Source organism: Cuculus canorus, chromosome 3 (genome assembly GCF_017976375.1).
Source record: "Cuculus canorus isolate bCucCan1 chromosome 3, bCucCan1.pri, whole genome shotgun sequence".
Classification (NCBI taxonomy): Eukaryota; Metazoa; Chordata; class Aves; order Cuculiformes; family Cuculidae; genus Cuculus; species Cuculus canorus.
In genome coordinates this window covers 100,342,310-100,355,900 of record NC_071403.1, presented here as the reverse complement: position 1 = coordinate 100,355,900, position 13,591 = coordinate 100,342,310, and positions in this window count along the sequence as shown.

Sequence of the window (13,591 nt, the reverse complement as noted above, 5' to 3'; positions counted from 1 at the left end):
TTGGGTTTTATTTAAAAGTATTGATTTGGTATCATTTTGCAGTGGCAAAGAGAAATAATTCTGTAATTGACAGCAGACCAGGTTAACTCTGATCTTTTTAGTAAATGTATGTGGAGCTGGTGAAAATACAGTTACAAACATGCAACCTCATCTTCTACTCTGAATAAAAAGATCAAATCAACAGTGTCTGTTTCGGGCTTTTGTAATCAGTCACAAGTTGGGATTGATTCACAGGAATGGAGGACATATCAGGCAAGAGTTAATACCTTAGATAAACTATTTTCTGGTTATTCGAATGATTTCTTTAACTCTCCAGTGCTATGCAATCACTTGTCATGGAAAAGGGCTAAGGTAATACGTGTTTTTTGATTGGGTACATTTACACAAGAAATCAAGGCTTAGGACATACAAGGATAAAAGTTCATGTCCTTCCTTTCCTCCAGTGTCTATCAACATGCCTGCAACAATGCCAAGCTGCCTTTCCTAGTGCAAGAAAAACCCAGGATGGAGCAACTGGTAAGCCTTGTTCTATATTTTATTTGATTTATTGCAGAAGTTAATAACCTATAGTTCTTTGAATAAAATAAACCAAGAAAACCTGTAAGAATCAGCAAGACTTAAGCCAGGGAGCCTTTCATCTTCATTATGAACTAATTAAGCTGTTGATTACCTAGGGATTAACACCTCTGTATGTAACAGAAGATGCATTCTGTGAGTAGGAAGCACCATAAGCTCATGCAATTTGGCTCAGGAGGACATAGCATGATAAGTGGGAGGCTTGCAGAGCAGATTTCTGCCCATCCTCCCAAAGGCATTTCTTAAAATCTATCAATTCATCAAATAGATTTCACATGAATTGATAAGAGCTTTAAAAATCATGATCTGTGTTAAGAAAGAAGTACTTGATTGATTAAGGTTGGTGATGCTGGTAGAGCTTTGCCCTTTAGCAGGGAACTGAGCTTGGAAGTTTCAGAGCCTGAAATCCTTTCATAAAGCTAAATATCTTAGTAAATGAGGACAGATCTTCAACCTGCTTCTGCCTAGAGGGATCTTCCTTAGGTATGGATATAGTTCAATTTCTCTGCTCACACTGCAGTTCAGCCAGGCGATCATGCTGGTCTTGTGGGCATTCCTTTGTCTTCATTTTATATGTGCAGGTGGATTCAGACCACTAGCTTTACATATATCACCAGTTGGCAACAGCTTTCGGTTATGGCTGACGTGGGTTAAGTTAGAGCTGGTAATCAAAAGTAAAAGTTGACACTACCAAAGCCTGAACTGATTTGTTGCCCTTTAGTGGCTGCTGGTCCTAAAGCAACAGCAATTAGGTTTGTGTGGCACAATAAACAAAAATAGAAAGGGTATTTATATGGATAATGTAAAGATTAAAGCTCTTGCACTCTCAGCTGCACGCTGAATAGCTTGCCTTTTTATATGCTTTTAAATAGGAGAGCTACGTAATATGACCCTCTAGTTGAAAGGATGCAGAATCACTATACTCCCATCTGGATTATTACATTCAATTTAGGCCACATGAACTCCTGTGCTGAAGGTGTACCTCTAAGAAAATGGTTGAGTTGAGCGTGACTTGCATAAAAGAGCAAGTTGCACCTATTCTCTCTTGAAAAGCATCTGCTTTTAGTTAAAATACAGTTGGCTTGCCAGCCCACCATGAGGCCCCTATCTTCTTTTCTGTATCACCGCACGTTCACATGCTTAATATACTAGTAATTTTATTATGGAGCTGTGGTCAAGACTCTGTGGCTAAGGTTGCAACCAAGTTCTTTTATAAGGTCTGTTTTTCGTCTGTCCCACTAGAGCTTTCACTAGGAAAATTGACTTGAAAATTGGCAACATTCACTCTGCACTTCATATCCATATATTTACATTCTCAGGCATGTTTAATTGTCATGCTCCCTACTTTACTGCTCTTTCAACTTTGACGTTAATTATCGGGCTCCACTTAAACTTAAGCCTTTCTTGCTGTCTTTTAATTACAATAAAGCCCTAGGCAGTTGGGTTACTATGAGCACTGCGTATTGCACAGTTCTTGGTTGTGTCCCTCAGTTACCTTGGGACTGCTTATTCGAAGACTACAAGCAGTTTGTCTTTTTGAGGAATTTTTTGAGCATGTTGAGGGTCCCGGTCTGCAACCCAAACATCTCCCTATTACTACAGTAAAAACAAACAGTAATAAACATTCAAGCAATTCATAGACACAACTTGGCTCCAGTTGAACCTGATGGCGGAATTTCCAGCAACATCTACAAGAATGGGGTGCAGCTGTGGCTTTCATTTTGTAAATGACTGCGAGTGCTAATTCATCCTACTGTCTAAGCTAAAGCAGTGATGTTTTTCAAGCAATGCTTCTTTATCATTGTAAAAATTGAAATCACTGTTTTCGGCAAGATAGTGCAAGTCTGCGCACTTGAGTATAGGGAGTACCTGTGTAGCAGAGTTGACCGGTTATAGTTGGCAAAGTTTGTTTTGAAAATGGTGCTGAATTTAAAGAAGTCTAATGTGAGTAGCTCCTTATTCTCTTTTTTAATTGACTTTTCTTATCACTTTTTAAATATAAAATCTGGCCTTGCTCACATGAGCTAAGCGGTAGCTTGTAAGCAGCCAGTTGACTTTGGCACCTTAGTCTATATTCAAAAGTGAGTTCAGATTACATGCAACGTGGCAAAGTAGCAGTTTAAAATGCAATGGCTGTTGCTGTTGCATAAGAAGAGGACATTCTTCCTGTTCAATCCAGTCCATTTTCATGCAATTTCTGAATAATTATTCCTGACTGTGTGTAAGAAAGCTGTAAAGAATGCTGTACCTGAAAGGGACTTAAACAGCATCCAGACCTGTAAATAACTGACACTTTAACATTCAGCATCCTCAGTGTGTATGATTCATTATTTATAATGAAATGGGATCTTCTAAGTCTTCCTCTTAATTTTCACATTTTTATCTAGCTTCTTTAAATACATAGATTCTGCAGCAAGAGAGGTTTTTAATTGGTGAGAGTGCCAAAATTGTCTGCAAGAAATATGAAGTCCTTTGATATTTTTGAAAGAGACTTGATGAAGGTCAAACATCGAAAAGCAAAGGAAAACAGAAGGAAGTCCACTGCTGGAAGAGAGAAACCCTATTAAAAATAGGACTAAGAGGGTAATGGTAAGGAGGAAAACATGGAAGGAAGCATGGGGTGTGGAACAGGAGATGTTTTCAGACAAAGACAGAATGGATAGACTCTCGGGAATATTAGTTGCTCTGTAATGCCTTATTTTGAATATTTCTTGAAAATATGTAGATCTTCCTCCTCTTCTACCAAACTATTCAATATATTTAGTATCTCTTTTATGTGAATTTCTCAGACGTGCAATGTATTCATTATTCTTAATGTAAAATGCAGCGTCCTTTCCTCTACCGTGTTTGTTCATATCCACTTGAGGAAAACCTTGCCCATCCTTCTAACAGAAAGAATGCAGTTCTAGCATATGATAAAGATGTTGTGATTGAGAAGTCGGCGCAAAGTTGATCATCTCAAAAGTGTCCCAATGCAATGGGTTCAAACAAGAATCTGTCTTACAGATATATAGGGCTATGCATGTTCAGAGGAATGTATCACAGACCTGAGACCGTAGTAACTGCAGCTTCTAGGTTTAAATAGGTCGTGGTATTATTAGTGATTCAGTGACAAACTACAAGCTTGCCAGAGAAATTTAGGAAGTGCTCGGGCTTTAGTTATAGCTGGATTTTTCCAGGAATATCTCTTGTCCAAGAAGAACTACGAGGATTACACAAAATTGGCCATTCCTACTTAAGTGGGTATAGCTAAGTATGGAAACACTCTGGAAACTCCTTTTTCAGATTTGGGGTAGTTCACTCCTCTAATCTAAGAGATAAATGAAGTAATACGATATTACTGCTGGCCTATTGATTAGTACGTTCCTTGTCAAATTGTGCTTTGTTTTATTGAATATGGGAACGCTTAACAGGTTCTTAATAGCAAAGCCCTCTACAAACTGTGATAGTCTGGAACGTCTTTATTGTCTGCCTACCAGAGAGATTTGTCACTTGTCTATGGTCTGCAGAGAGGATTTGAGATAGCCAAATCTGTTCAAAGATCAGGCTTTTTAGGAGGCTGAGCAGTGGAATCTGCCTTGTTGGTTTGTTTGTGTGTATTGCAGTTATAAACTTAGTGATGCATATATTACAATTCCCATATATTAGTATGATGCTGTTTAGTAACTTCATGCAATATATATCAGTTTAAAAAACTGCTCACATTATGTGTAAATGCTAATAAGTTTAAATCCCTTAGCAGTCAGAGGAATTAGTCCATATATGAGCGAAATACCAAGGCGGGTCTTGTTATTTTTATGAAACTGTGAATAATATAAGTATCCAATTGATAAAATTTTATTAAAGCTGACAGCCCTTAAGTGATCTAAGTGGTAAATATTGAAATGAAGTTTCAACAACACTGCAGTACCAAGGGAGGCCTAAGGCAGTAATAAGGATTAAACAATGATTTAATGTTGTTCCTTGGGGGTAGAGATTGTTGTTTTAATGGAGAGCAAAAGCTCACTTCCTTCTAAATAATTAAACTGTGATTTGAGAAATTGATCTTAGGTAGTTGTAGTGGTTTGTTAAGTCCGAAAGAGATAAATGAAGGCAAAGTGTCCTGGGGCAAAGGGAAGTCAGTGGAGAGTAGTGAAGAGATAGTTTTGCAGGATAGATTCATGACAAGTGTCCCTCGGGAAGGAGGAAGCTGGCAATGAGCATATTTTATCTTTTATTTGTAATGTAAACAGACTTGTGCTGCCTGAGGCTGGGTAATGGCTAATGAGCAGGGGGTTTCCATGGGGTGCAGATTTTATTAGTGCAGCTTATAAAAAACAGAGATAAATTAAAAATGTGGTGTCTTCTAGATAATCCGATAATCAGTGATGCTACAGGGAGCACCTCCACCTAAGCACAGCAAGTGTATTAGCATATGCGTGTAAGGTTTCCAAACAATTTGTTCAGCAGTTTTTGTGAGCTGAATGGCTTTCCCATCTTCACAGCAGAAGGCAGATTTCACATACTAGGGCTGAGTATTTTGGACTGTCTTAAGAATGCAGGAATGAAGGAACTTTGTAATGTGTTTCAAATCTGTCATTTGTGTATAAGCAGTTTTAGCCTTGGCCACAGAAGTTCTCATCGTATATGCCTCTTGGGCCATTGTTACAAATGAGATGACAGCTAGGACAGTGGTAGAGATGGGGTATAAGTGGAAAAAGAGAGAGAGCAAACTCTGCCTAATTAGATAATTGCTTAAGGTAATTTCCTTGGGGTTAATGTGATACATAATCCTGAACAGTTCTAGACTACTACTAGCTCAGAGCTTCCAAAACTGTGGTGGATGGTTTCCAACCAACCGCCCCTCTCAGTCTGTATGCGTGTAACATGGATTAGGAACACAATTAAATTGAATTAACATCCAAGAAATCATTGAAATTCCCTCTACTTACCGGAGAAATAACTGTCTCTGTGTACAATTAGTGCCTTGAATGTTGTATTTGGGCTATAGCACATCAAAGGAGCAATAAGTTGAAACATCAAAAGCCCCTGAGACACACTACTGTCCAACAAAATCTCATATCTACAGCTGCCACTGCTTCCATTTTTCTCAGCAACCAAGGCAAAACTCAGAAGGCAAATTGAATGCAGAGCATGAATGGTGGAAGTCTTCTAGAGTGTCAGGTTTATGATATCCATAGGTTCTATCAATAAGAGAACAGGATATTCCAACAACATGTAGCTATCAGGAGCTTTGGGACTCAATGACAGAAAAAAATAATGGAAATGTCCCTGTATACCTCACTCTAGACTGTAAGATCTTGGGTTAGTAGTGTTAAAGCTAAGGGTACACAGTCAGAAACATGTCTTTGATCCACCTGTTCCTATCCATGCAATGAAATAAAGAATTGGAAGTGAACCCACGCAGGCAGATAGGTGTATATGAAATGATTTAATGGTTTGATTTTTTCCAAGCAGACTCTTTTATGTTGTTCTATTTTGTATGCATTTTACTCTAGGTCATGGAAAACCTCAGGACCACGTGGTGTACAATCAACCTTATCGTTCCCTACTCCTCAGGCTAACAGAGAGAAGATGTTGTACAATGATCAGACAATCATTCCTGTTTTTTACTCATTGTTTTCTGTAAGCACTAGCCAGGTTGCAAATTCTGGTCTACACAGTTTCTTAGAGTGCACACCTTGATGTGCTGAAGGGTTTACTCCAGATGTTTGGGTTTGAGTGTACTTCAACTATTCAGTCTGATGATGGAAATCTGTCACGTATGTACTCGTCTTCTGTCAGAAGGAATGAAAAGTGTATAGGATGTTATGTGTTAGTACACTCATTTGTCAGATTATCCAGTCTTGGTTTTGCAAATGTACATCTTACTTTTTATTTCTTTTGGAGAACACCAGGCAGAAGAAATGTCTTTGACAGAAGCCAGAAAATAGCAGAACTAAGTCTCAGGAAATAGTTTTATCCTTCCTCTTAGGGTTCATTCCATGGGTTCATCCTGTTCCTAAGAAGATTTCTGTACCCTGAAGAAGGCAAACTCTGCTTTACGGAGAGCTCCATGGTATGAACTCTCCCTAGTGATACACACCTGAGGTTTTTAGGAAGCCCTGTGAGGAGATGATCTGGGAATTCTGAACACGATTCAAGTTCTGCAGTAAGCCAGCATAGGGAGCCGTGGCAGGTCTGACAGGCTTATAGTAACTGTTGTTAGTGAGGAGGTGTTACCAAAGTATCATTGAGGCTGGAAGGCAGCATTGGAGATCATCTCGTTCAGTCTCCCTGCTCAGAGGAGCAACATATTCAGGGCCATGTATTTTAGTACTTGACATCAGCTGGAGTTTCTGAAGGTCCGAATACTTCCTGTGTAGGTATGTCACATGGCTCTAGTCCATACTAGAGGAAAGGATGGTGTAGGTAAATGAAAGTTATCACCTGCCAGGATAGAGTAACAAGGTAATGATAGAGGCATTGTTTGTTATCACACTCAGCTAGTATCCATGTGCAATGCCCTATTTCTAAGACATGTAACTAACCAAAATTAAATAGTTAAAAATGCTTTCCTCTACCCTCAAGATATACTTCTGCCACCACGCATTCACCCATGATCTTATCCTTGGTATTGGGACTTGTCAATAGTAATGAATGGAAATAGGAGCTGAATAATAGCTACAACACAGTAGGTAATCTTGATCTTGCTGGCACATGAGTTTGTGTTGTCAGCTATTGCGGAACAGGAAGAATTGGTCAAAGTGTCTAAGTGAAGCATTTGACAATTTAAAAAAAATATAGTCTGATCCTCTAGAGATCTCCATCTTTTATAGTAAACCAGAATTGTGCTGTGGATAGATTTGGAAGTGTGGCCAAGGCGAGATAGCTTCTCTATGGAGACAAATATTTTATGTTTGATCTTCTGTAAGGATACAATCCACATTCTTGGATATCACAACATGGCATTTCATTATGTTTGTTCAGCAACAATAATGCTCTGGTTTAGATGATCAGGTTGTGTTCATCACTTCACTAACAGGAACATAAATAACAGCTTACTAGGATACAGTAGACAGTTCCATTCCTACCTTTGCCCTGTGCTTCCTGAAGAATTATCATGCAAGCCACTTGTCTTTCTAGTCTTCCATTTGCCATATCTGCAACAGTAGAAAGAGCAGTTCCTTTCTCATTACTTTTCTAATCTGACTCCTTTTTCCACACGATCACCTCTTCAGTTCAACAAATGCCCTGTTCTCTGCATCAAAAATGAAGCTGAAATAAGAGCTTGAAAATGAATGGTGAAGATCTTTGTCATTGTTAGCTTAAAACACATATTTGCCATGGTCAGTTTCTTAAAACAGCTTTTTTTTTTGTGGCAATGTTGTTATGTTTTGGTTTAAATACAGCAAAATCTTAAATACGATGAAACGGCAAAAAATGTCAGAGTTCACCATGCAACAAGGTATAAACAGTCATCAAACAGGTGAAAAATACATTAAAGAAGAATAAAACTTCAAACAGGTTTTAAGTAGTTCACTTTTATGTTTTAATAGCTCTTTAGGAGCCCGTAAATAGAAAGTCAATTGGATTTCAGACTTGTTCCCATAGTTATATTACACACAAGGACTATTCAATAAAACAAATCATTTATTTAGTTCCTGACAGGTAATTAAAATGTGCCTCTGCGTTTTCTTGTCTGTTACAGTAGGAAGTAGTATCAAAGATTTCCAGAGTTTACAAGTATTCACAAATATATTGCAATTTAATTTTATCTTTTGGGCTGCAAACCTGGTGTTAACTGGAAGTCTTTAGTTAGTGGAAAGTTTGAATCCTGTTTGGCATTCTAAGCCTAACATTTCTTGTTTCCTACAAAGATGTGCTGTCAGCTTCAAAGATCCTGAGTCCCATTGGCACATTTTTCAAAGTAATAAACTGTAGGGAAAGGCAAATATGTAGAAGAAAACAGGAACTAGAAGCAGATCACATTTAGAAAAGAAGAAATGGACAAAAAGGTACTATGTCAACATTTCTGAAGGTATTAGGGGGAAGAAGTTCTCTAGGGTTAAAGTAACATGAAATCATTTGAATTCTCTAGCAGTCAATGGAACTGGGGTTTTTTGTTCTAAACATCTGATATTTTTCTAAGTAGTATTGCACAAAGGAGGATTCAGTGCTGAGGACTCAATACTATCTATATAGCAGTGTTGGAAGAGCACATTCACAGCACCTGTGAATGTCAAAGAAAAGCTAGAGAATAATTTCTCTTTATTGCTGACATTGTGCCTGGATCAGTCTGGCTAAATCAGAAACTTTCATTCTTGATGTTTGTATAGGATTGTATGTGGTGGCACTATAAGGTATGGTTTCACAGCTGGGGATCATATAAAGATTAAGCTACCCTTTATAATACCAACTTTACCTTATTTTTTTTTTTTTTTCCTGGTACATCATCGTAGTCTCCTGCCCTTAAATTGTACCCACTATAGGGCACAGTGACCATTAGACCTACCAGAATTAGAAATAACTGTATCAAAATCAAAATGCCTAAATAAGAAAATAGCTCATTTTTACAGGAAACTGCCTCTATGCTAGATGGAGAAAGATTGTTTTGGGAAGGGCTTTGTTAATTACTCCGATTAAAAGCAGGTTTATGATAATTAAGATTGGCCACTGTTTTGTCTTCTTTTTTTTTTTGCATTCACATCTTGCACATTTTCCTCTGTGATGGATTTCTAACGTTTTATCATTTTGGCTGTGATCGTCTGACTGCATTGATAACCAACATCCTTGTTCTTTGTGCAATGCTAAGCATTGGTTGTTCTCCCTATGTTTATCTAAAACCATTATCATTTTTTTTCAATCAGGCATGTTCAAGGCAATATATCATTTTTCAGGTGTGTTGGGTGGATCTGTCTGTTAGCAGCTTTTGTATAAGACCATGCCATTTTCCACAGTTCTGGACCAGCTCAGTACTATTGAGAGATGGTTGATGGTACAGGAAGAAAAAGCTGAAGGTACCAGGGTAATAACAGGTGCTCCAGGATAAAAACAGAGTCAGGACAATGAGGCTTCACAATCTGATATGGGAAGGCTGTATGAAGAGACTATTGCCTTCTAGATGGCTGTGTTGAAATGGAGGCAGCAGTGTCCAAAGGGAAAGATATCAACTCCTCATGGATTGCCAGCTTTGGCTGCTGCCTATCACAGGTCTGTTGAGTAACATCAGCAGATCTGGCTATTAATTTACACACAAATGCATCTCTGCCCCTTGCTAAGGCTCGACATTAGGTAATAGGCTTATGTTTTATGAGTATTCAAATACCATAGCTGTAGAACTAACTTGTCCGATTTCTGGTATAGCTCCCCTACACTCATTTCTCCTTTTATGTTGGAGTTAGAACAGTTACAATCTTTATTTGCCTTTAAAAATGAGCTTGAAGGAATTATTATAGAAGTGGTGCAATCTCAACTGAATGATAAGATTTGCAGTATTGCTGATGGGCTCAGTTAGGCCAATAAAATTCTAGAAAAAAAAGCCTAAGCTGCAGGAATTTACAGGGATTTATGAGTTCTTGGCACAGTCAGGAGTAACAGTTTCCATGAATGGCCATTTTATCAAAAATAAAAATTAGAGAGTTGCGTAGCACAAGATGGTAGAAAAAGTCCTTGTTTCTGGATTACTCTTGGCTCTGTTGTCAGAGCTAATCACACTGAGCAGTTCATCTGTTCGTTACTGTTATATTGTATATTGTTATATACTGTTATATACCTACAAGATTCATTAATGCAGTTCTTTTCATGCTAAGCCTGGTAGCTGCTTTAAACCTATCTTCTATCTCTTGCTCTTACGTTGCTAACCCACTTATTGCATTTGCAAATACTGAAACAAATGTATGTGTTTTTATAAACCTAACAGAATGCCTTGTGTACTGATTGGTGGAAAATCAGTTGTTCGGTTGCCAGACAATGATTGATTTTCCAAAACAGCTGCTCCAGCTGTGCTACAGATGCTATTTTTTCTCAGATATTGTAGACGGCGTTGTAAGCTATTGAATATGATCCTTAATTGTGAAGATCTCTGAGAAACCAGTCATTTCATTAGTTAATGACCATTTGGTCACCATCTTCAACTACACTTTGTATTTTTACCTAGTGAGCTTGCCATTAGCAGTGCCACTTGGAGGTTGTTTTGGTGTATTTTGCAAGAAGCTGGTTTGAAATCTGTGACATAAGTAAACGCTTGTCACAGAACATTACAGTTCATTACAAAATGCTGTAGCTAATAGCATGTGCTGATGACAGCAAGCCTTTTTCCTGGAATGCATTTCAGATTCCAGTATTTTATTTCAAACCTTGCTCAGCTGTGTATGACTAATAAATAATAAAAGAAAGAGTAACTCAACAGAAAATTTACAGACATTCTTTTGATCTGGGGAAGCAGACTTTAGTTGCTTGGCATTGTTTTAGATGACCTTCATTATTTAGTTACAGGCTGTGATTTGGCTCTACTATCCATTTTCACAGTGACATAAAATATTAAAATCAAGCAATATCAATAATTCATACTCTTATGGCCTTGGGGATATCAATGAGAGGATCATTTGGATTTGCTAAAATTAAAAGTGCAACTCTGCTTAAGGTACAAATGCAAGTTTAAGGCTTTTAATGCTCATTATGAGAGAGGAAATTAAACTAGATCTCATGTTTCATAGAAAGAGGAGCTGCAGTTAGTTGGTGCCCTGTCATTTGTACAGTAGCCTCCTATTCACAGTGGTGTAATGCGTCCACTTGCTAAAATAGATAGACTTGTTGGCAGACTGCGTCATTTTCCTTTACCTTCCTCAAAAAAGCATTTCTCACAACATTCTCCCTGATATGAAGTATGACTGTTTTTAAAGAGCCAATTACTTCTGGCATTGACAGTGTGACTTCTTGAAGAGCAGAGAGAACTGAAGACAGGTCATGGACTGGCTTCTGAGTCTGTTTTGCCACCATCCTATGGGCAAATAATTCTGAGTGTCCTGCCATCTCCTGCATTTAATTAGAAGCCCCACAGGAAGAAATGTTTTCCAATGTGTAGTCCCATAGGCCTCTGATTTCAGTGGGCTGAAGCAGTGCAGTAATATGAGTAGGAAAGTAAAATGCAATTCATTCCCACTCTAACTTCTAGAACATTCTATTTTCTTTGATGTTTTCTCTTTTAAAATTAACTTGATGTCTCCTTTGTCTAGTCTTGTCTTTCACTAAGTGGTATAAAATGCTAGATGACTTAATAGTCTGGTAGGCTTCCATGCCATAATTTTTGGAATAGTCATTTATACTTGCCTTGTGTGTTAAGATAATATCCTCATGCAGATCCATTTCTTCAGAACTAATGTTCTTCTAAAATAGCAATAACAAGTCCCTCTCCTTTTCAATTGTAACTGATACGTTTCAAGGCCAACCTATTATAGACATTTTAGAGTAAATTTATGCTTTCCTTCTGTAAGTTTTTTCTAGTGCCTTTTCCGTCAAGAGAAAGGGATATACAGTTGTTGCCTTTGCTCCTTTTCTGTTGGTAAATTGCTCAGCTTTTCAACAACAACCCATCTAGCAAAAGTAGAATGCAATTATAGGAGAAGGAGTCCAAGGCTAAATTCGTTGGGGTTGCTAGTTTTTACTTAAGCAAGAACAAACTTCCCTCTAAATGAAATATCTCCCTCTTTCTACATAGATGGTAGAGTAGCTCTGTCTTTTTAGCATTTCTGTTACCTTCAGGCTGCAAGCCATACTTCACAAGAAAATAGAAAAGGCATGATTTCCAGTCATGTTTGTGTAATGATAGCTGAGTAAACATGGAAACAAAAGATTAACTGAGGCCTGGGTTGTCTTCCCCCAAATCTGTGCGTGTCAAGTGTACAACTGGTGGATTCACCTTTTAAATTGTGATTGATTTCAGAAACATGTGTGAGCCATAGAGATCAGGCTGCAAGAAGGCAGCTTCAGCAGTCATGGGGAAAATTAACAGCTCAGTTCTTCTGGCCCAGAAGAGAAACTGGAGGGAAGTGATGTTAAAGCTTCCATTCGGTATTGGTGTTGCAAGGAAAATAAAATAAAATGAGTTCCTTTCCATTGGTACATGCCCTGTCAATACATGAAAGGAACTGCAAACTGCAGATGAGCGTATGTAACAGGTATAATTCGACCTGTGGATTAGCTGGTTACTTAGGGAAAATCAAGTTTTTGTAAGATAAGAACTTTGTCTCTCTCAGATCTTGACTCAGTTTTGCCCCTGCTGTAACTCTTCCCTGAACATCTCTGCCGTTTTGATGTGAGTGAGGACTTTAGGAACTGACCTTTCAGTCACATTTGTTTTGTTCCCAATAGAAGTAATACTCTTGCTTTTGGGGGGAATGTTGAAAAGAGCTATTTTCAGGCAACAAAAGAAGAGGTAGTCACTATGATCACCTGATTTGCAGAAATGAGTAAGACAGGTCATCATACAACTTCACTTAAACTCTCATATCAGGTCTGAAATCTTATTATGCCTATGTCTGATGAAAAAAGAGCCCTCTACTTTCATGGATCTACTGCTTCTGCAAGTACCTCCAGACTGTGACTGAGTTATCTCTTGACCTGTGCACGTAGTCAAGCTCATTAGAGCTCCATTAGGCTTTGATTCTATGGTGCACATAACATTCTTAGTATTTCTCTTCTGAGAAATTTTTCATCTTCCATTTTTCATCTTCGTCTTCTTTTCAAATGTTATGTATTAACATATTTTTGGAGTGTTTTTTCATGGCCATTTTCTATTCTTTGCCATCTTTTTAAGTAATGAGGACATCATAATACTAAGCATATCTCAGTTCAGCTTTTGCAATAAATGGTGGGGAGGAAGCCCTCACTATTCCTTTTGAATGTTCTGCTGCTTTGTAGACCAAGATTTACAATCTCGCTTAGCTACATACATTGTTACTCAGTGCTTTTTGGTCTTTTAGTCCTTTTCCAACTGGCTGTCCTCCTTCTCTTGATAACATTTGTGATTCTGTGA